The following is a 24,532-nucleotide window of genomic DNA, read 5'->3' as shown; positions in this document are numbered from 1 at the left end:
AATTTTCGAAAATTTCCATTGATGTTGCTTTGATAAAACTAAAATCACTTCGAAAAATTGTGTTATAAAATTCTTTTTGAAAAATTCATGCAAGGCATTCAAAATAAAGGAAAAGTGGACTACCCTACCTACCCCACCTAACCTTACTCACTTAAAAAACCCTAACCCTACACAAATAAACCCCCCACCTTCCCTTTCCAATACCCGTCCTTTTTTTTTAAAACAAAAACAAACCCCCACCTTTCCTTTCTCTCTCCTCTACTCTTCCATCTACCACCATGGGCCGGAAAATGGTGGCTCGGCGGTTTCTCAAGAAAAACGCCGTTTCCTCACCGACTCCGTCACCCCCGCCTTCTCCTCCGCGCATTCCGACACCCCGCCATCACCACCACCCCAACCTTCACCTCCTCCGTCACCTGCTCCACCGACTCCCCAGCCGACACCTCCACCGTCTCCACCAAAACCCTCCACCACTACTAAACGTTGTTTTAAACCCTTTGTCTCTAAAAACTCCACTACAAAACGCCCTTCCACCACTGCTCCGATCTATCCCACTTGGTTGAGCTATTGGATTATTTTGGATCTATTCTGAGTATATGTGTGTTTTTTGTTTTTTGATGCTTTTTGAGAATGACAAAAGGGGGAAAAGAAAGCATATAATATTAACTAGAATCTTGATGATATCCTAGGTTGAAATAATGTGAATAAAATATAAATGAGCATGTAAGGACAAGTGAATGATTGAAAGCTATTAATCTGAGGTACAGATAGATTCTAAAAGGGTAAATACTAAATATTCAAACCATGCATTGTTTGAGGGGGAACAAAAGTCATATTGCATTACTTTAAGGGGAACAAATGTTTACGTAACAATATTATATTCATGAGTTTGTCATCATCAAAAGGGGGAATTTGTTGTGCATGTACATGTTATGTTTTATGCACATGTTATGTTTTGATGATGAAAATTAATATAATATGTTATAGCATGAAAGTATGTAACAGTTACAACAGATGCACGAAGAAGAAAGAAATTGATAAACGAAGACTTTGAAGAAAAAGAAGAATCAAGAATGAAGTTCGAGTTTATAATTTTCTTAGAATAGTAACTTTAGATTCAAATGTAATGTGCTTAGTAATATGCAAGGTGCTCAATATAGAAATATAAATTAATATAATTATTATCTTCTTTGAGTTAAGAAAGTAAATAATTATATTAAAATTATATTTCTATATAAAAAGGAAATAAGTTTTCAAAATCAGAAATCAAAAGGATTAGGAAAACGAGTTTTAAAGAAAAGATTTTCTAAAAATTGCGGTTTAATAAAAATAAGTTTTGATAAAGATTTATAAAAAACCGTGTTTTTATAAAACGAGTTTTAGAAAAGATTTTAATAAAACAAGTTTTTGAAAAAGATTTTGATAAAAATCGGTTGTTGATAAAAACGTGTTTTCTAAAGAAAAGATTTTTATAAAACAAGTTTTTATAAAACGTTTTCAAAGAAAAGATTTTTTATAAAAACAGAATTTTATAAAAACATGTTTTCAGTTTTTTTCTAAAAGGATTTGGAAAAATACTTTAAGTTGAAAAAGAAAATCCATGTGGAAAACTTATTTTTTTTGTTTAAAAGATAAAGATAGAAAAAGATAAAGTTTTATCCCTTAAATCAAGGATTAAAATATAAAGATATTTTTAAGTGATTTTCGTCCTAACCAAGGCTAAAAAGGGAATCAGAATTCACTTTTAAATCTTCAGTTTTCAGAGAGAAAATCGAGTCTAATTAAAAACTGAAAACTATTTCTTTGGCACTGAGCATAGCACTGAGCTGTTAGGTTTAAGTTACTATTTCACAGTTGTAATTGTCCTCTATTTGCTTGACTAAGAAGCACATCTTTGAGGATCGTTCTTTTCTGTAACTTTTACATTATTGAGAGTGTCAACACTTAGAGGTAAGTGTTGGGAGTCATTACTAGGGTTAGTAGTGAGGGAGAATCGTTATTGTATCAAGAGTTGATATTATAGGATTCAAAGAAAATAAAAGAGTTTTTGTTTCTTGTGGACGTGAGATCTCAGAGGTGAGATTGAACCACGTTATATCTTGTGTCAAATCTAATATCTTTTAAGTTTATTATTCGCAAAAACGCAAATTAGCAATTTTCGAGTGTTCAGCTCAGAGCCTGGCACTGAGCCGTGAAAGGATTTTTGCGAAAATCGATTAGATTTCACCACTCAATTCAACCCCCCCCCCCTTCTTGAGTGTTCCCTTAGGTTACAACAAAGAGAATTAATATGCCTTCCTCAAATCAATCTTAAGAGTACATATAACAAGTTAGTGTTTTCTTCTATAGTGTTTCAGCATATCTTGAGATACAAGAATGTTATGCATAATCATTATAATCTCCGCAAAAGCACTTTTAACCTCATTAACAATACCCTAGGAAGGACTACCTTTATTCTACTAGAGAAAATTTTTGAAATTATCTTCTACAAGACATTACGATAAGCAATGGAAGGAAATTGTGTTACATCACTAGGTTGCTCAATGATAGGAATAAGGCATATATTTATAGCATGAACTTGCTTCAGTAATTTTTTTGATTCAAAAAAGTTTAAGATAACAATACTTACATCTCCCCCTATGCAAGGCCAAGCTTTCTTAAAAAGCATTCTGATGTGTCCATTTGGGCCTGGAGACTTATTGTCATCAATATCCAACAAAGCATTCTTCACATCATCCTCAGTAAAACTCTCACAAAGCAGTTGTTGTAAAACATCATCCAGAAGTTGGCCTTTCTTTAGAATAACCTTACTGACCTTTTTTTTCAGGGACATGAGAAGTGCCCAACAACTCTTTATATTATTAAATAAAAGCCCCCTCTATATTATTTTGGGTTTTTCTACGTTATACCCTTGTATTTTTTCAATTTCTACGTTGTACCCCAAGCTTTTCAAAATTCCACACAGTACCCGTAAACTTACCTTTTTCAACAAACAATGCCCCTACCATTGATTATACATTATTAATTTCGTCTATTTTTTATATTCAGGTAGAACGAATCTAATTAGTGAATAACCTTCTAAAGGTTAAATTATGTATAAGTTAAATTAGTTCCAATGAATTTAAAAAAATAAATGAAATTAATGACATATAATCAGCAGTTTGGGCATCGTGCATTAAAAAAGGTTAGCTTGAGGGTACCATGTAGAATTTTTAAAAAGTTGGGGTAAAACGTAGAAATTGAAGAAACACAAGGGTATAACGTAGAAAACCCCTATTATTTTTCTCTTCATGCCAATCTCCATTCAAGTCCTTAATCTGCAAATCTAGTTTTGGATCTTTCGTTAGTACAAGCATGTAAATATCTACTATTCATATCCCCACTACTTAGCCACTCTTGCTTGACCTTTTGTTTCAGAAAGCTAATTCTAGCTTCATGCAACTCCATATACTTCTGCGTAGCTTCAAGTTCCTATTGATGAAGGATAACATTCATAGGGTCACTGTGAATATGATTTTGAGCACTTAAAAGAAGCCCTCATAGCATAATTAGCATCAATCTCAATATTTGAAAATTTCTTCTTATTTAAATCTTTTAACCTTTCTTCATCAACTTCAATTTTGTCACCACTTGAAACATTAGCACACCTTGAATTCTACACTATCGATACTCTTGAACTATAGCCATAAATTCAGAAGCTTTAGTTGACACATTAAAGAACATAAATGATTTAGGCTTCTTCACAACATTTTTATCCAACTAAACAACACATGGATTGTGATCTGAAATACTTTCAGGCAGAAAGCTAGCCCAAACACTACCATACATCTTATCCCATTCTTCATTTTCCAACACTCTATCAATTTTTGAATAAACTCTATTCACTCCCTCCTCAATATTTCTCCAAGTGAAAAGAGGGCCAATCGTCACATGATCAATCAAACCACACTCCCTCATGCAATAATTCATGAACTTCACTTCATCAAGGGTAAAACTAGAACCTAATCCATCATTTAAGTTTAAAACATTATTAAAGTCCCCGCCTATTTACCAATACTCACGAGCACTCATATTCAGTCTTCTCAACTCCTTCCATAAACTATCTCCTTAGCATTTATGCCATTATCACCTACATCAATATCTTCCTTGCTCTGGCCTCTTTCATCTTCCCTTTCACCCTCATTGAGTCCCTCAGCAATAGTAGTCAAGCTAGAGCTAACTAACTACTCATTTGTTGCACATTTATGTTGCTTATTGCCTTTAGTTTTCACATTCTCTTTTTATGTCATTTTTTCCACCCATATCTTCTTTGGTTTGATTTTCTGTTTTGCAATTCGATACCTCTTCTATTGGCATTCTTCCATAGTATGCCTTATCCCTTTACAGTCAAAATAAGACATAGCCTTACATTCATATGGCACGGGTTAAATGGTCATATTACCTTTCTCATTCACAAAGGTGGTTTCCTTTGGAAATTCATGGTTTATCTTCACTCCCACTAACACCCTTGCATGCTCCAAAATATCCTTTTGAGTGGTTGCTTAATCTGTTCTGAGAGGCGAACCTATCTTACTAGGAAATTTTTGAAGTGTCTACTGTCTCTAATACTTCAAAGCTAGTTTGGGAATTGAACCCATGTAGGAACCGCCTTCACATCCTCCTCTCCAAGGTTCAAATAAGGTGACCATTGCTTCATACAAAATAGTACTAGCTTCCATAATCTCCATTTTATCATCATTGGTCTTAAATCTAACCACCAACACCCCAATCTCCATCATTGCTACCTCGTCAACACCAAACTTACCCCATAACCTGTGAATAAATCCATCCAATTCTAAAGGGTGGTTTAACACTTAAAATATAGTATACAACCGCAGATTGTTAGTAATCAATTTCAAGTTTAATTTCTTCGTCGGTAATTATTATAATATTATCATCTTCCATCTCATTCCTCTTATCATGTTCAATACAAGTTAAATCAACCCCTTCCTCCCTAATATGAGCAAACAAAGACTTACTCCATATATTAGGATTACCTAGATTACTACTTAATTGTTGCATTGGATGAGGTGAAGGAGTAACAATTCTAGCCTATTTGAGAGGTTTTCTCACATAAGCAACCCAGTTCTCCATTCTACTACGAGCAGCTTCAAAATTAGCTTGATCATGATCCGATAGAGCGATATCTAGAGAAGCTTGAAAATCATCAACTTCATCCACTACTACAAAAAAGAGCAAAGATAACACTCCTAAATTAACTCTTATTTTAGCAATTGTTATGTAAAATCTAAATTTAACGTTTTAACAGAAAAACTGTTATATTAGCTTGTATTGATACTATATCACTGAACAATTATTTTAAGGTGTGTTATCTTTGCTATAGAATTAGTGTGTAGTGTTTTATTATTAATTCTTTTACAAGAATGTGGTCCTTTATTATTAATAATAATAAATTGTCAAAATAATTAAATAAAAAAACGGTTTATTTGACTAGAAATTAGAAATACTTTAAACCCTTAAAACATAAAAAAAATCTTAAACCCTTTTTGTTCAATTTGCAATTGTTGTAACTGAACTCTAACACCTCACGTGCACCACCTTCAACGCCTCACTCGCATCACCTCCGAATTCCACCTCCAATTTCCATCTCCGGCCATCATCTCCGACGACATTTTGTCCATCACGCTCTCAATTTCATTCCAGCAGACAACATGGAAATATTCATCGAAATTTGAAAGTTGATTCAACCCAGCAAATCATTTTGGGAGAAACCGACAACCATACTCACCATTGTTACCAGCAATTTACAGGTAATTCTTAATTTTCAAGTCCTTGTAATATTCCTAATACATAAACTATTCACTGAAGAATTGAATCAAGAATTTTGATCATCGTTACTCTTCGTTCAATTAATTTGCATTTCATCTTCAATTTTTGGTTCTTAGGTCAAATTGAAGATGTCGAAGGTCACAGTTTATGCTCGTAACAGGCCTTTGAGTTACAGCAAGATCACAGATCACGGCTCTTGCGTCAATATTCATCGCATCGACAACGAATCGTTCAACTTCAAGGTTAAATGTTCCTTTTCTGTAGAAAAATTAAATGGAGATGCTGATCGCAAATCGCATTTTTCTTTTCATTTAATTTTGTTGATTTTTTTTTGCTGAAATTGGATATGTCTGATTTCTGTTGAAGGATGAGAAAGATGGAGATCTATGTTTCAACTTTGACAAAGCATTCTACGAGGATTCTGCTCAAGCTAGTGAGTATGAAGCTTTAGCTTTGTCGATTGTTCAAGGTGAACATTATGGATTATAATTGTATAAAAATGAAATGCAATTTAGGTTTAAAAAGCAAAATCAAGTAGGAGAACTACTGAGTATGTCTAGAAATCAATAATTTGTAAAACCTTTGTCATGTTGAGCTCTAGCATATTGCAATCCGTAAGATGTACAATGTTGCCTTGTGATTTGCCAACATATTCTGGTCTGTTCTCTATAAGTCTATATCCATTATCCACAACTGCTATCTTGCTGGCCTTATCAGTCCCGTAATGTAAATTATGATGGTATTTAATCTTTTGTCATTCGGTCACTCATCTAAGGCAGTTTAAGAAATTATTACGTTAGTAATTAGTTGTAGAGGTCCTTGCTGCAAAGAAGAGTGCTATTGTGACTACTTTTCTAGGGTTGTTGTATCAAAATAATAGTGGTTTCTTATGTAGAAATGTAACTTAGCTATATTTAGTTATACATATGGTTTTGTTTTCGGGTTTTCACTTGAATGTTTAGGTAATACATGTATGGCTTTACATGTGCTTCATATCGACCAGAATTTGGTGATTACAATTTACAATGTATGTGATCTGGTACTGTCATGGAATGCAAGGTCCCCATGACCACCATCTGAATCGATTGTAAGCCAACTATATTTTGAACCATTGTGTATTCAGATGCTTCATATTGTGAGGATATTCAAATTTTGGCTATATAAAGGGACTTGGAAAATACGAGGAAACAATGATCGGGAGAACATGGTAATCAATTCAAGTTTTCACTCAACTTTCGGCTTGTTTGATGACTGTTTATGCGGTTGAGTTTACTCATCTTTTTCGAGTTTACTCAATTTGGCTTCAGCTCGAGGGATCTGTGGTCAATAATACTTCCTTCAGACTCGGAAAAGATCATTGCAAGTGCTGCTAGGAAAGCAAGTGAGGTATGTTTACCTTGCAGCGTTATCTGTTTTTTGCATGTTTGTTTGGTTAACCTGTTGAAATGGTTTGACTGGACGGCTGAAATGATTTTAGAGTTGCCTTATCATGTTTTTATGTTTTTCTGGGTTTTGGTTTTGTATGTTTCACAAGTAGAGAATTATACAATGTTGGCAATGCGTTGAAGGGCTAATCGGTATTGTTGTGTGAAGAAGCAGATGAACTGGACTCTGTTTAAGAAGTTTTCAACCTATTATGTTAGTTTGTAGCAACGAAACCTGTTTGTACTCGACACCTTAGCCATTTCAAACTAATGTAGTTCCTGGTTCTTTGAATGTTATTCGTTCCAAACTCCAACCAACCAGTTTCTTGGGTTACATTCGGGTTTATGCTATCTTTGTCAGGTTAGTTTGGCTTTGGGTCGGTCAAATTTAATTTTCAGGTTTAGAGTGGCCTTATCAACTAATTTTTTATGGATGTCAAAATTTCAATTTGGTTTTGGACGGGATGTTCCTTGGCCCATTTTGGGGTACAGTAATGGTTGTTGAGTCACAAGCGTATCACATTTTGGATGTCCTATTTATCATACATGTATTTACTTACTCCCTATGTCCTAGTTGTCGATTTCAATTTGGTTTTGGACGGGGAAATTGTTGACCCTTGAGTTTTGAAGATGACCTAACCACAAAAGACATAGTATATTTTATTTGTGTTGATTGCAAGGTAATTCATGCTCGAGCTAAGAGAATACTTGATTGAAGATTAAAGCGGAGAATTAATCAAGATCGAAGTAAAGATGTTCGAGAAATGAAGAATCAAGCATGGAAAGAAGATTAGAATACATTAGGGTATTTATTAATCTTCTTGTTAAGGTTGAGTAATAGCTTTATTAAGTTCGTGGTGAATTCTCAAAGGAACTTGGTTCTGTTCCCATAAAAGGAACAGACCTGGCACTATAGGAACAAGGCTTAGGAACAAGACTTAATAATTAGGGAACAAGACTTTAAAACTAATTTAGGAACTACTAAGTGACTAATATTGTGCGCCTAAGGTAATTGTGTGCCCAATATAGTTGTTAGAGTTTTTAGGGATAATTGACTAAGATCCATAATTTTAGGAAGTTAGTTTAAGTTTGTTAGGAAAAGATTTTAAATAGATTTTCTGATTTTAAAATAACTGATTTTCAAATCTTATCTTTTTAAAATATATATTTTATCTTTTACGTTTTATTTAAAAGATTTAATTTTCGAAAATATATTATTTCCGGTTTTCAAAATGTTTCGGATTTTTTGAAATACAAAAAATGTTTCCGGTTTTTATAAAAGATTTTGAAAAAGATTTTTTCCTAAAAACTAGCTAAAAGATTTTTATTTATTTATTTCCTAAATTCTAGCTTACACGCCTAAATGATTTACTGCTACATGTTTATGGAGTTAGTGGATTTAGTGGCCTAAGTTAATTATCCTCCAAGTATTTAATTAAATTAAATAAGATTAATTATTCTCCAAGTTTGCAAAACCACGTACTTTGTACTGCTTCTATGGAATGAAGTAATGGATTAGTGGATGATGTGCATGACTTGGAATAAATAATTTAATTTAATTAATTAATTAGAAATCATGGAGAACATGTGATAATGGTCTAAGTTAGTGGAAATCATGTCTTGTCTTAATAGTCTATAAATAGGCGCCTAATTCATTTGAGAAAATTTGTGTCTGACTTTTATTAGTCACACCAACGTGTGTCTGACTTAGTTAATTTGTCTTAAGTTATCTAAAGTGTCATTGCCTTTCCTTAAGAGATTTCATACTTACATTAATCGAGTTTTTATTACTCTTCCATTGTTTTACAAAGTGTATTTTTGAGAAAAAGGGTTTGAGTGAACTCTTGTAAGTGTGAGAAAGCTTTGAGTGAAGCAAGAGAAAGAGAAAGAGAAAGAGAAAGGAACTTCGAGTGAAGTTTGAGAGAAAACGTCAGTTGTTGGGAACTTGAGTTGAGTGACTTAAGTTGAGAATCGAGAGAAAAGTAATAGGTTGTAATCAAAGTTGTTTTGGCCTATTATAGTGGAAAGTTGTTTAAAATCCCTTGTGGTCGATGTTGTTTCTTCCTACTAGGCCTAGGAAGTTTTTCCTCGTAAAATCTCTCGTGTTCCCATTGTTTGTTTCCAAGTTTACTTTTAATTCCGCAAAAAGTAGTGCTTATTCTCTCACTATAATTCACCCCCCTCTTATAGTGCTCATATTATACAACAGAAAATATTATAATTATTAACATGTTTTTAACCATAGTTATTAATTAATTTTTTTATCTAATATTAAAATATTTTTAGTTATTAAAAACTATTGAGCCGGTTCGCAAGCTTTCAAGTCGAACATGAGGTGGCTCAGGCTCGGCTCATTAGAGTCCCGAGACGAACTCAAACTCGAGTAGAGCTCTCTCGAGCCGAGCTTTGACCGAACTTTAACCGAGCCGAACTCGAATAGCTTGCGAGCCACCCTGGCTTGTTAACACCCCTAGTTGTACCACTAGCTAGCTAATAGAACCCACATGCTCCATTTCTTAGGGTGTTCACTATACATGCATTTGAGAAATGTTTCATGGCATTTATTGACTACATCAGTTTAGGATGGTAAGTAAGGACAATAACAAGTTTGTGCCTCAAATTGAGAACAAGGCTTGCCAATATTTGTTAGAAAAGAATGAATACATGTCAAATACAAGTGACTTAGGCCAACCATGTAGCTTGATAACATTATCCAATAAAATTGAGCAACATCTTTAGTTTAGTAAGGATGAGATAGTGCCATAAAGTGATTGTATTTGCAGAGTCTATAAACCACGACAAAAATCACTTTTTTAGCTTGAGACTTAGGTAAACCTAAGATGAAATACTAGATACATCAATCCAAACTCCATTGGAATTGGTAGAGTTGAGTGGCCTACAAGATGCCACAATATCATCTCTGGGAGCTTGACAAATTGTACAATTCCTTACAAAATTTGTAACATACTTGGTGATGCCTTTCTAAAAGCAGAGTATTACCCCTTGTTAGACTAACATATCTACTTGAGTGACCTCCCATACCAGATGAGTGCAAACTATAATATAGCCAACTTCAAACTCATCAAGAACCGCCAATAATTTACCCCTTGTCCCGATCAAGCCATCTTTGAATGAGAAAGAATGAAGTGATATTCCGAAAGCGGAACTTCTAGGCGTGCTACGTGGCTTATGTGTGGCTTGGAATGGTGGCCACCGGCAAGTAGTGGTGTCGGTCGACTCTGAGATCGTTGTTAATATGTTGGGTGGGGAAGCTCCATCCAACTCTCCATATATTCATTTAATCCGAAAGTGTCAAGCTCTGCTCAAGGAGAGAGATTGGAAGGTGACTTTGGAGCATTCATATCGAGAAGCCAATAGAGCTGCTGATTGGCTAGCTAATTTCGGTGTGGACATGGAGGAAAGATTCAAATTCATTGAGGCGGTCCCAGGGGATCTTCGAACCATTTTATTGGAGGATTTGAGCGGAGTTGCGTGGCCGAGAATGGTGCCTTCTACTAGAGCAGGCTGAAGTTTAGTGAAGGGTTATCGTAGTTGGGTTCTGTAGCTGTTATTTTTCTTTGTTTATTTGCGTTTTAATTTCTTTGTAGTACAAGCTTTGTAGTTTGATTTGGCTTCTAGCCTCTTTCCACATCAAAAAAAAAAATATTCCATTTTGCAAATCAGTAAGAAAATGTTGAAAACTCATGTCTAACTCATTACTTTATTGGAAGCATCTAAGTTAAATTCGAATAATTAATAGAGAGAGATAAACACATCTCCACAACACGACTGACTCTTTCTAAGGCTCTGGTTAATTCTGGGCCAGACATTGCTCTACATGACACTAATTATGTGGGTTCACATTTCCATTATGTACTCTCTATGCAAGCTTTTTTTGCTTTATTTGCAATATTACAACTACTAGGTGAGTAAAATCTTTGGTTGAACATATCCTGAAACTTTAGGTCAAATTGATTAAAACAGGAAGTCATTGCTAGTAGTAACGACTTTTCACGATCCATTTATAGAATCAATGTCGTAGGTGCTTCACTCCTTCTCTTCTATTTCATTACAAGCGTCTTTACTATACGCTATTTGGAGCTTGGTAGTCAAAGGAGGGAGTGCATGGGACATGCCATTAAAATTATCATTGTTTAGCATATTTTATGTTTTGGGATTGGGATATCAAGCAGTGTATTCTCATTACAACACTTATATTGGAGCACACGGTCAAACCCCATTAGCTTAAAAATCCAAAATTGTTTAAAAGGGCTAGATATCATTTGTCGTAAGAGCCACTTAAGACTCTTCTAATTTGTAATAATAATAAATTGTTGGCCAGAGAGATATTGCTCCCACTTTTGAATTATAGTGACTAAAGGTGGAAGTTATTTTTGACAGACTCTACATCTCTACTAAGGAAATCCAAAGGATGTCCATTTTGCAGTCAGAATCCTAAGTTTGATGCATCAATCTCTACTACAAATGGCTTAGAGAAATTAGGGAGAGCAAGGGAAAGAGCTGAGTAGAGGTTTTGAATTGTGATACATCATCAAATAATACCAAAACACTTTTTCTAAGTAGAGGTTTTGAATTGTGATACATTTATGCTCAAAAAGATGCTTGAGCACATGTTGAGCCAAAAGGCATAACTAGAAATTCATAATGACCATTGTGTGTCTCCGAAGTTGTTTTTTGAAAAGCATCATCCTTGTAGACTCTCAACTGGTCGTAGCCAGCCCTAAGATCTAGTAAACTAAACACAATAGCTCCAGATAGCTCATCAATCAACTTCTCAACCAAAAGTATTGAAAACTTGTTTGTTTTCTAGTTAAGCCTCTTGTGATCAACACATAGTTTCCATATCTTTTTTACTAACTAGGACCACTTAGATGCAAAAGAATTGCAACTAGGCTGAATGATGGCCTGATTTTCCATTTCCAACACCAACATCTCAATGATGTCTCTTGCTTAAGTGATATTTGTATAGTATAATATTAGTTGGATATGTGCCAAATTTGAAGGAATTAAATGATTGAATACTCCCCTAGAAGGACGTAAAGAAGTCGGTTTCACAAATATATATGGTATTCATTCAAAACAACTTCCACACAAAAAGGATCAACATGAGTCTCTGTAGTAAAAATCAGAATACTCAAATTCACTTCCTCTAAAGAAGATACATGCATGTAATAAAACTTAATAGAATGATTAAACATCTTGGAATAACCTACAGTAGACTTAATGGCTTTGGGATGAAGCCCTTGCAAAATATGTTAAGAAACTCCCTATTCTAACTGCATAACCAACCTTTTGAATCCCACTTATAGTGCCCAAACTTACACAACCATTAAATACCCAACACCATATCACAATTGCCTAAGGTAATTAATTAATTAATAACACATCAGACAGTAAACCAGAGTTGTGTAGCTTCCATCTAAATCCCTTCCACATAAACTGGTATGCCATGTGATTCCCATCATTATTAGTTACAGCCTATGTAGTTATAGGCTCCAACTTCAACCCTAGAGACTTAGATGAACTTTTTTTTTTTGCTAAGTAAGTGAGAGCATAAAATAACATGAAAAAATTTACAACCTAAGCATAGCAAAAGGAGGAGAGAACACCACCCGGTGGCTAGCAAAACAACAAACTATACGTATGAGTTCTTTAAACTCTCAAACCAAACTTTATCCTTAACTTAGCTTTTTTATGGCAAAACTAACCCAATTCTCATATAACCGAACTACACATTCTTCTAACCACCACCTCAGGTCTCCAAACGGTCAAGTTCCAAATGACCTCATTTCTGCCCACCGAACTGAATAAGCAACTGTACACAAGACAACAGCTATAACTCTGCGTTGAAATTGAGGTTTCTTGCTCTTGGACATATGTAACAGAATTCTGGGAACCAGCTTTGCTTTTGAATAATACCCAACCAATCAACAACAATGCTCAAACATTTCATTGCAAAAGCACATTCAAAAAAATAAGTGCTTATGATTTTCCACACAACTATTGCATAAGACACATTCATTTGTATCTCTGGCACCAATGATCTTCAATCTATCTATAATACGCAACTTTTCCAACAGGATCATCCAACTGATGAATATATGCTTGGCAACTCTCAATTTGTTCCAAATAGACTTGTTCTAATGTACCTTTTGTGTAGTAACAATCATCTTCCTATAACAGCCTTGAATGGAGAATTTCGGCATTCATGTGAAGTCCAACTCACTATAGAAAGTCTTTGCCAGCTCCTTCATCCTACAAACTTGTTTCCAGTAACAACTACATATAGTTTGTGGAACATAATTCCACCAAATTTGGTCTTTGATATAGACCCCATTGACCCATTTGACCCAGAGAGAGTCTTACTTTGCTGAGATAACCCATACATACTTGATGAGAGCTGCCTGGTTCCAGGTTTGTAGTTGCTCACACCTAAGCCCCCCAACCTTTCTATCAGTGCGTAGTCTTTCCCAAGCTACATTCCCAATCTTCATACTAAATTGACCACCATGCCAGAGATAGGCCCTACACACATGTTCAATCTCACACAACACGGATTTTGGAATAACATAAACATGGGCCAGTAGATATAGATACTAAATAATACAAAGTTTATAGGTTGATCCTCCCTGTATAAGACAATGCAAGTTTCTGGACCTCCACACTATTGTTCTAGCACACATTTTCTCAACTAGCATATGACATTTAGCGATAGTATTCTTCCTTACTGAGATGGGAACCCCCAAATACCTAAAAAGCAAGTGGTTATGTCTTAACCCAGACACATCCTTCACTCTCTGAATAGTTTGTTGATCCACGCTAGCAGTGCAGAAATTAGATTTCGTTTCATTTATTCTTATGCTAGAGGAACCTAAAAAGAGTCGAAAAACCTCAAGCATAAGATGAGTTGAAGGGAAATCACACTTGTAGCACAGTATCACATCATCTGCAAAAACTAGATGATTCAACTGGATAGCATGACATCTAGGGTGGAAATTGGACCTAGTAATCTCTGTAAGCATCTTCATAACTCTTGACATATACTCTATACTGTAAGTGCAAGAGACACTCAAGAAGGGGGGTGAATTGAGTGTTTGTCCGAATGTTGTAACTTTTTCGATTATAGTAAGAACAGTAAAAGAACAATTCTCTAGCAGCGGAAATAAAAGCAATAAATAAACAACACCAGGATTTAACGAGGTTCGACTTCTAATAAGTCTACGTCCTCCACTCACTCACTCTTTTATTAATCAACTCAAAAAAACAAAAGAATTACACTCAATCACTTATGCACCTATGCACAAGATGATTCCCCAACTTCCACCTATGGAAGTTCGACTCAACCACCAACTATGATGGTTCAAATGAAGTTGATCCCTGATCAACTTCCCCAGCAAACTGAACTCATAGAATGCTCAAATACAATTAGTTTTTTCTCTCAAAAACAAACAGCCTTACACGCTTAGAATGAGAGTAATTTAAGATCTATGTGATATTCAGGTTTATGCTTGGATTTGAGAGTTCAAGAGATGAAATGCTTTTTCTTAGAGTATTCTGAAAATATGTGTACAAAATCCTAAGGTTTGTGTGTTAGCAAAACTCCTTAAATAAGCCTTTGGTAAGTAAATGTTTACATGATATTATGAGAGTATATTTTCTTAGAAAATATGGAAATTATTCCAAAGAAAATATACTCAGTATAATATCATATAACACACTTACCATAATTAAGAAATCTTGCTCACACAACAAACCATGCATCTGTGTATTTTGAAAATCAATTTTACGAGGAAAGAAAACTTTCCTAAAATACGAATGCATGAAGTAAAACCTTGAGGACTGTTTCAGATCTGTTCCCAGACTGTTTCAATCAACCAAGTTTTACTTGTAGTTGTGTATGACAAGTAACCGAGATTTCTTGTCATCCACAACTAGCTCATCTCTCTAGTTTCAAACCCTTATAATGCATTCAAACCTTTATACCACTTACATTGCATCTAAGACCTAAATGCTACAACTTGCTCTTGGTCTTCATGCAATTCTTCAAGACTTGGCTTCACTAGCTTCGTCTTTCAATCCATTGAACTCGTACTTTGGTACCTTCACATGTAAACAGAAACATGCATGCAATATGATAGTTCAATGTGGTTTGTCATCATTCAAAACTCAAAATAGGGAACATAACATATACATAGGACAAAAAGGAGTGTGAGTTACCGAGTTTTAGGTAAAACACCAACCAGAAAACAAACTTTGATACAGAGCACCCATGTTAAGAGCCTTTACCTTCGTTTCAAGAAGTCAAATAATACCAATATCTTTGATGTTTAACATCAAGTTTTTTTCGTGACTATTAACCCCCCTTACATTCCAAAAAAATAACTTATCCATGCTCCTCAAGAGGTGGTTCACCCCCTGTGTTTGGCCTCACAACACTAGAAGATGGAATTTGTCCTACAAACACCTCATTTACTTTTATTTCCAATGCCTCGAAATCAATCTGAGATTCAAGAGGACTTGGACTAGCTGCATTTCTCACCCTTACAAACTCCACTTCCCGAGTCTCCACATCCTGTTTATCTGGCACTACTGACACCAGTTGAGTAAAGGGCATGGACTACATTCATAGGGACCACCTTTTGCCTACACTCTTGTCTTATAACTGGTTTTATACACTTCTCAACATTATGACCCATTCCATTACAAGCAGAGCATACTATTGATTTTCACTCATACTCAACCCTCACATTCATCCTCTGGTCCTTCTCATTTATAAACGAGACAACATTAGGGAATTTTCGCTCTAATCGAATCTCCAGCAACACCCTTGCATACATTAATTTTTCCCTTTTACCAGTTGCTTGGTCAAGCTTCACATACTTGCTAATTTGTTGAGATTTTTCTGAATACTCCTTTCACCCTGGTATTTGAAATCCAAGCACAAATGAAGCCAGGTTGGAATAGTTTTGATTTCCTCCGTAATAATGTCAATATCTGGGTTCCATGGCTTCATGATAATGGGTTTAATATCAAAGAAAATATGATAGTTTGCTAGAATCTCTTTTCCATTAATCTGAATCAAACAATGAACACTCCTTTTTTTTACCATAATAACGTTATCTACCCCTTGATTCCTCCAGATGCGCCTTACAAAGTCTCTCATAACAAATGGTGAAGGATTAGCACCCACAACATAATAGAACAAAGATGAACTCCAAAAGTTTATTTCAGTTTGAACAGTCTTAACCTATTTTAACAAGATTAATTAACTCACTACCATCACCATTTTCATTAACAGGAGAGAATAACATTGAAACTAGGTCAATACTTACTAATCTATGGATTGGCTCCGTTTCCCTCCGACCCTCCGAACACTGAATCGTCTCCGGCCAATCCGAGAATTGAGTACGAAGTTTATCATGTTGTTGAAGAGTAGCCAGGGAAGTTCTCAGAGACAAGATCTCCTCCTGAGTAGTGGGAACAATCAGATCAACCTCCAACGTAGTAACACCCATATAACCTCATCTACCGACTTCATACTGTTTGCCTGTGAATCAAAATTCGGACCCTTTGGTTTTTCCAACAAACACCTCACCATTGTGACCTTTGTTGTCACCTTAGACTTTCTTGCCATGGCTACCCAAAAAACGAAGGGGAGAGCATAACTTCACAGCTTAGAAAATGCAAACAACTCGACTTAGATGAACTTAAGTGTAGAAAATTTTGAGTGCTACCAGAATCAAACAAATTATGCAATGGTTTTCTATCACAATATCCATTGACACTCATAGTTTGTTACTTATGACTACCACTCAAGGCCTATCACAGAAATATAAGGCTCCATAATGTCTGCCTCAAAATACTCTTATAAACGTTGCTCTTCATTTTTTTTTCAATTTCCCATCCACGTATTTCTACTAGAATAGTCGCGTTTACTTCAATTGGCACTTATGTGCCCTGTCCGAAGGTTTATCACAAAAGAAGCATATATACGCCTTTTTGTTGTTTTCCATCCTATCCTCCTTAGAATTATTAATGTGTGGTTTTTAATAATTGGATTGAAATGGCTTAGAATATGTAGGTTGAATAGTGTTCAGTTTAGAAGAAGCGGGTGGTGTAGGAACAAAGAAGAGATGGAAGGTTAATTTTTGTGTGGGTTTTGTGCTAGTTGGTTGTTGCTAAATTATCTTCTTTTAATTTAGCATAATTCCCATCATCAACCGTTGCTTCATATTTAAAAACTATCATAATAGCTTTTAAATTGGGTTTTAACCTTCCTATAAAGCTAACAAGAAAGTATGACCCAGACAAGATATTGTTTTACTGCAACATAACCGAATTCAACTCCTCATATTGATCTACATAACTCTCTGGACTATTAGTTTGCTTAACCTTATTAAATGTTTCCACCACATTCACCCGTATTTCATCTCTTAATCTAGTTATAGGGGCAGCTTATGCCTTGTGCACCAAAATTAGCTAATTATGTAATGTGTAAAAATAAATCAACAAACCTCTGTTTAAACTAGTTGTCAAAGTCGTGCTATTTGGGAGAGAAGAAGCATCGGTTCGATTCTTGCAACAGTTAAATTATTTTACTCAACAAAGGTAATAATTCCAACACATTATTTTATAGTTTTTCCTTCTTGGAATTTGTTTTAACCTTTAAGGGGGGAAGGGCCTTAAATCCTGGGATAATCAATCATCATTGGAAATATACATTGCCTGATATCTCTACTTTTTCCTTGTGCTTCAAACTTACAACTTCCTTCCTTAGTTTCATTTCCACTCTTCAAAGTACCACAATATTGGCTGATGAGTTTAAAAAGTAACACCACAGTGCATGCTGTTTGTTGTTAGCAGAGACTCTGCAAATACGGGTCGATCCTTAGGGAGAGGATTTCTATAGATTGATGTACAATGAAGTTCACTACTTCAGGAGAAAATTTGTTGAAAGATTAATAACTAGTGCTAAGATAAAGTAAATCAGAAATGGATGTAAATTAGATGATTAAAAATCGAGGGTATTCGTTCGGTCCACCTTGCTTATACCAACTCACCGAATACAATATAATTCAACAATACTTGGATTAAAAGATGAGGAATTAGAGTCTTTTGGTAATCCTATGATATATCTGGTCTAAACAGCCTTAGATCAACATATGCAGTACAGTCGCTAGCTAAGGTAATAAGATCTATCAGTTGCAGCATGCCTCTAATGAGTACAATCTTTCGATTCTAACTCTTATTAGCTTAATCATAAAACATGATATTGGAAAATTACATGAATTACATAATGATAATAAATCATTAGGAAAACTCTAATCTCAATCACAACATTGAAACTTTAAATTATAATCGAATAGGTATAAACATGGATCCCCTTACTTAGCCATAGAATAGATTACTCACTCATGACATTAAATAACATAATAAGCACAATCAAAGTAAAGGCTTTTATCAAATTAAACTAAGTAAAGAATAATATCAAATGATCGAAGCGAAGCGAAATCCACGATCTTCATAAATCCTCAAAGTCAAGAGTGCATATAAAGCTATAGAGAGAAAGTAAGTGTTTTTAACCTAAGAAATGAGAAAAATAATATAGTCGAATCAAAATTTCTATAAACCAATATAGTGTTTGTGAAAACGGCTAAAAACATTAAATATATGCATACAAAGAAACCGCCCGGTCTAGGTGCGATGATTTTCTTCAACGACTTCAGCTAGATATCCTTCCGGTTGGGCGTGCAAGCGTTTTTGGGCTCTTTCTCCCGGTCAGCCGTACCAATTGCAACTAAGGATATATACCTCACACGGTTGGGCCAAATCGTCAGATCCATCGGGAAAGCTTTTCTTCAGCTTTCGACCCAAATCTTCCCTCAAATTGCTTGTGTGACTTCCCAGATCTACTATGGGTTATGAGTGATCATCAGATTTTCCTTCCGTGGTTAGATTAAGGCATAAAATGCATAATGTGCAGGATAAAACATATAGGAGCAAAACCAAGTCCAGACAAATCAAATCACACAAATATATATGAGCTCAAACGAGCTCAAAATTGTACTCAATGTTAAGGAAATGGGGCTAGAAACTCTATATAAAATAGACACGTCAATGGCTCAATTTTCTTTACCAAAAAAAAAAAAAAAAAAACTTAAGTGCTCAATTTTACCTATTTACTTTCAGCCAAACAATAATTTGGTTTCAAAACAAAATTATAGATTTGAAAATTGAAGTTTTGATTTTTCAAAGAGGGTGTTGATTCTAAGAGGAAGGGTCTCATAGATGAATACTAAAAGGTTTTTATTTTGGTTTTCTCTCTCCTCTTTTTTGATTTAATCTTCAGAATGAGAACAATTATATCTAAGTTATTTTTTCTTTTTTATAGTAAAAACAATTAGTGATAAAAAGTTCTTATATGTGTTTAGCCGTTCATGCCTAATCCTTATAATTACACAATAGTTGTTTTTTTCAAATATGTTCCTGTTCCTTTTGCACATATCCTCTCTATAAATATATTCGGGTAAAGTTATATTACGATGATGTTAAAGGGTGATATAGTATTATTATTGATTATGAAGTAATATATTGTGGTAGTTTTAGGTCTGACATTGTTAGATAATTCCCCTAAAAGCCCAATTTACAATGAAGAGCAATCCAATTGTATAAATTGCATAGAGCCCCGAAAATGTTTAACCCCCCCCCCCATGGTCTAGCCGACAAATCAAATGTGAATTGAGACCACTCAACATTTCTCCTATTTGATTCATAGATATGATCCATTTTTCAACATTATGAATCTTTTTTAGTCAAGCCAAATCTACTTTATGATCATTAGAATTTTGCAAAATGAAAGTACATATTGTAGTTTTTTAATCCATGTTGTAGGTTGGTACCATCAATTTCACGAAAATTTAATTTTGGGAACGTACCTTTAAATGCTTATGGAATTGCACTCAAACGTTCTTGGAGACCCTCCATTGGATGAATTTCTCTTGGATATGCCTTTCCTCAATCTTTCATTTATTTCAATGAAAGGTTACATCATGGATCTCATGGTTTCTTCGAATTGCATCATCTAGGTTTATTGTGCCTCCAATCTTTGTGCTTGTAACCGTAATTGCTCCTCCACTATGGCTACTTTGCAGTTTATAGGTGCCATAATTGCAATTAAGTGAGGAATTTAGTTACAAAATCTTACGAATATAAAAAAATTCCAGCTTGCTGAAATGGGTTAATTCAAGAAAATCCAATTTGTTGAGGTTTGCACTGATACCAATATAATAGCAGCTTCAATAGCTAATACTAAGAAACTCAAACTATAACTTTTTTAATAGAATATATGATAGGGGAGGGATATATAGATACAACCAAAGAAGAAAGTTCTAACGTGAGAGACAAAGAAAATAAAGAGGGATAGAAGGAGGATTGTCATTAATTCTTAATGTATCTAAAGTACTTCTTAATTTAGCTAGATAACTAATGTAACAGAACTTCCCGCCAAAACTAACAAACAAGTTTTAACAACTTCCTAACAATCTTAACAGAATATAACATTTAGTTACACAAGAATAGTTAAAAAAAATTGAATGCTCGAAATTGATAATAAACCAGAGATAGACTTCACAACATTGGGATATGTTCTACTGATCAATATATTCTTCTCCATCTGGCCTATAATATAGTGCTTGTTTCTCTCTCTTAAGGTCGAACTTTAGATTCTTTGGCCAAATATTCTCATTTGTATATATAGAAAAATACTTATTCATGTGGAATCTTGTTAGATTCCCCTCAATGTGTAGTTTTATAATATCAACTTTTTATATTTTTCATTGATAAGGAATTGAAGATATTGAAGCTCAATGTTTATCTTGGAGACCACGTAAAAAAAAAAACAAGGACCATATTACGTGATGAGGGGAGTAAGAAATAATGTTAAGGAGACGCATGAACATTAGTTCTTTGTCTGTCCTTTTAGTAGGTTGTGTTTACAGTAGATAAAATATTGGTTTGGCATTCAAGCTCTCACAAAGAATTATAGTCAGTTGTTTAGCTGGATTATAAGAAGATCAAAAGGTAGAAAATTTAAGAAGCACATTCTAAATGCAAGTGTGCTTGCCATAATCTACAAAGTATGCAAGAAAGGAATAATGCATTGTGGAATATGCAGATTAACAATGTGCATAAAAGTATAAATGAAATCAAGTACTTCCTTTGTAACGAAATAGATGCTAAACTTTTCAAAACACACTTTTCTAGATAATTTTTTTTGAAGAAGAGAGAGGTAGAGAGAGAAAAAAGGAGACTCATGTGATAGTAGAGAGATAGAGAGAGATTGTTGCCTAAAAAGGAAGTGTAATGTTTATTTTGTTAGAACCATATTAAAAAAGTGTAACATCTATTTTGTTACGGAGAAAGTACATTGTAAAGGAGAGAATTACAGTAGCTGATGTTATGTGGTTTGCAAGCCCGGTCCTTAGGCGGGGCACCCGCCTAGGGCCCAATTTTGAAAAAAAAAACTAATTCAACCTCCTTTATTAAAAAAAAAAAAACTTAACAAATACCAACCGTCGATGAGCCATGCGTGAAACATCGTAAAGCTTTCTTCCATTACCAAAGATTTTATTGCCACGTAAGGCACTAATTTCTAGAAGTAAATTCTTAATTAATTTCGTTTAATCTCTTCCGAATTCCTACCTTCATAATCCTTTATTTCTTATTTTCAGTTACTGTAATTTCTCTTCCTTTATCACAATTGATCTGAAAATTCATTACTTTCAACTTTAACCATTTCAAATTCTAACAGATTTAACTACGTTATTATTTTATGGGCATATACAAATGCCTTTATAAAAAAAAGAGGTTAAGTCGGAATTGAGGATTTCCGATGTTTGGAAAATTTGAAGACTATTGATAAACATTTTGTCAAGGATCATGTTTCCAAATTCGTCTTCTAATTTTTATTTTGTGTAAATTAATGTTATATCTTTGTTTTTTCAATTTTTGTAGTTCAAGCTTATATATTTTCTACTACCTTGAGAATCTTAAATCTGCCTTCAAAAAAAATATTAAATCTTAATTTCATAATTGATAAAATTTCTTTATTCTTTTTCATGGTCTCAATTTTGATCATAATCGCTGATTGATAAAATTAAATCAAATATTTTGTTTTTAATATTTGGTAATACTTATTTGAAATTGCTTACTGATACTTTAATTTGATATTAGATTTTTAATTTTATTTTAAATATTGAGTAGTGTTGTAGCCTAAAAATCGACGGCTACTCTGATGACACGCGGCACTATCCCTGCCCTACATGTGGCATTCGCTTAGGCAAAGAAAAGTACAAAGGTATGCAGGTTCTTTGGGCTAAAGTACACTTTTCTGAAGAAAAGGTGTACTGGAAAGCTCACTTGTGGCCCTAAAATTGTACTTAGGCCCAATACAAGTGAAGCCTGATTCAGCTAAAGGGTAAATTGTATTGACCAATTAGCACTTGCCACGTGTCATCATATTATTCCTTAGCCAATCAGATGCTCCCAAATTAGGGTGACATCAAGGCACATCAGTCATTCCAAACAGTATAAATAGTCCTTGATTTCAGGGAAAAGGTACGTTTTTCAGAGCACAGTACTGTTATTCTGCCATAAATTCTCTATCTCTCTACTTTCTCTCTCTAAAAGTTCCTTCATATCCCTGATATCTGACTTAATCATCGGAGGGGGAAATACCACCCAAACCTCCAGGGTGGGTCCCTTTTTGCAGGTTGCTGATCGGAGTTCAGAATCGGGATTCGAGCCCAATCATTGTTGCACAAGTCTCCAAATTAAGAACCTGAAGTTGGGAGTTGTTGTATAGTTTACTAGTTTCATACTACGTAACAAGTAGTGAAATTCTAATTTAGTTGTAATTTAAGTTTTTGACATAAATTCTAGAAGTTTATAAATTTTCTTGTATGTATTTGGCCATCGTTTCTTATATTGGAGTGTTATTATCTATGTAAATTAACATTTAGAATGTAGTTTTAGTATAAAAATTTCTAAAATTATGAGTTAGATGAATCACAAAAGGGGAGCTTTTGACCAATTTTTCCAGAAAGGGGGGGGGGGGTTACTGTACACAATTTGGGACAAATGAAAGTACAAAAGATTAAATGATACTACTAAATGTGAATGCTTAATGTAATTTCAATTTTTTTCTAGAATAATTATCTAACTTTTGTTTAAATTAATAAAAAAATTCATTCAATAAATTTCTAATGTATTAGGGGCTCATGTTCAATTTCACCCCGAACCATTGGTTCAGGAACGGCCATGATGGTTTGACCATTTGCAATTTTGTTGTATAGGTGTTGCTTTGCTTTGGTGTTATCAAAGGAATTAGGATGTATATTGTCTGTGTTTAACATAATTAATTACTTACTACAAAAATGAAATTGATAATAACAGAATTTTGACCGCAAAACAGCAGCTGTACAAAGTTGGTATCAGCTTAGATATTTAATTTAGTCCTAATATGTGGCTAGCTAGCGTATTGAAAACCATCAACATTTGTTTTATAACTGTCTGCAAGGGGTCCATAGTATGACTAGGTGCGAATTACATAGGGTCTTTATGGACAGTTTGTCAAGACTTTGTCTTAAGTGTTATAATATCCAGATAAATCATCTACGCTCAGTGCATGATGTTACGCATCTATGGTCTTGGTGGTTGCACTTATGGGGAGTAAGCTGGGTTCTTCCTCGGGATGTTATGGAAGATTTCAATCAATGGAACCTTAGGGGGCAAAGGCCCTTTTTTCAAAAAGGTTTGGCTCACAACTTTTTTCATTATCGTATGGACCTTATGGAAAGAACGGAATAACATGGTATTCAATAATCCACCAACCCCGGTTGCTCAGTTACAAGACCTAATCATGCTAAGATTGAGTTGGTGGCTAAAAGGGTGGCATGAAAAATTCCCCTACACGTATGAAGATATTCAAAAAAAAAATACATCTTGTCTAAAGTGGTTTGACCCCTGATCTTCATCGTATAATCCTAACTTGCTAATACCACCTCAAGACTGGATCCCCCCTCCAAAAGGCGCCCTCAAATGGAATATTGCCGCCTCATTCAATGGAGCACGAGCCATATATGCAATTAGCGGAGTACTTCATAATGAGGAAGGTTTGTTCAAATGTCGGTTTTCCAAGCCAATTCTCGACATTGAGATAAAATGTGTTGAAGTTATCGCGATTTATAAAACCATCCAAA

The 24,532-nt window shown here is 34.5% G+C and overlaps 1 long non-coding RNA gene across 1 annotated transcript; it reads left to right on the top strand.

The window, feature by feature from the left end:
* The first annotated feature begins 5,459 nt into the window (after positions 1–5,459).
* LOC125499516 (uncharacterized) lies at positions 5,460–7,336 on the top strand. The gene is made up of 3 exons (XR_007276390.2): positions 5,460–5,810; positions 5,946–6,298; positions 6,953–7,336. It is a non-coding gene; the product is annotated as an uncharacterized LOC125499516 (long non-coding RNA).
* The last annotated feature ends 17,196 nt before the right edge of the window (positions 7,337–24,532 follow it).

Source organism: Beta vulgaris, chromosome 7 (genome assembly GCF_026745355.1).
Source record: "Beta vulgaris subsp. vulgaris cultivar EL10 chromosome 7, EL10.2, whole genome shotgun sequence".
In the NCBI taxonomy this organism is placed as follows: domain Eukaryota; kingdom Viridiplantae; phylum Streptophyta; class Magnoliopsida; order Caryophyllales; family Amaranthaceae; genus Beta; species Beta vulgaris.
Note: the sequence above shows the minus strand (reverse complement) of the source record. Positions and strands in the feature narration are given on the sequence as shown.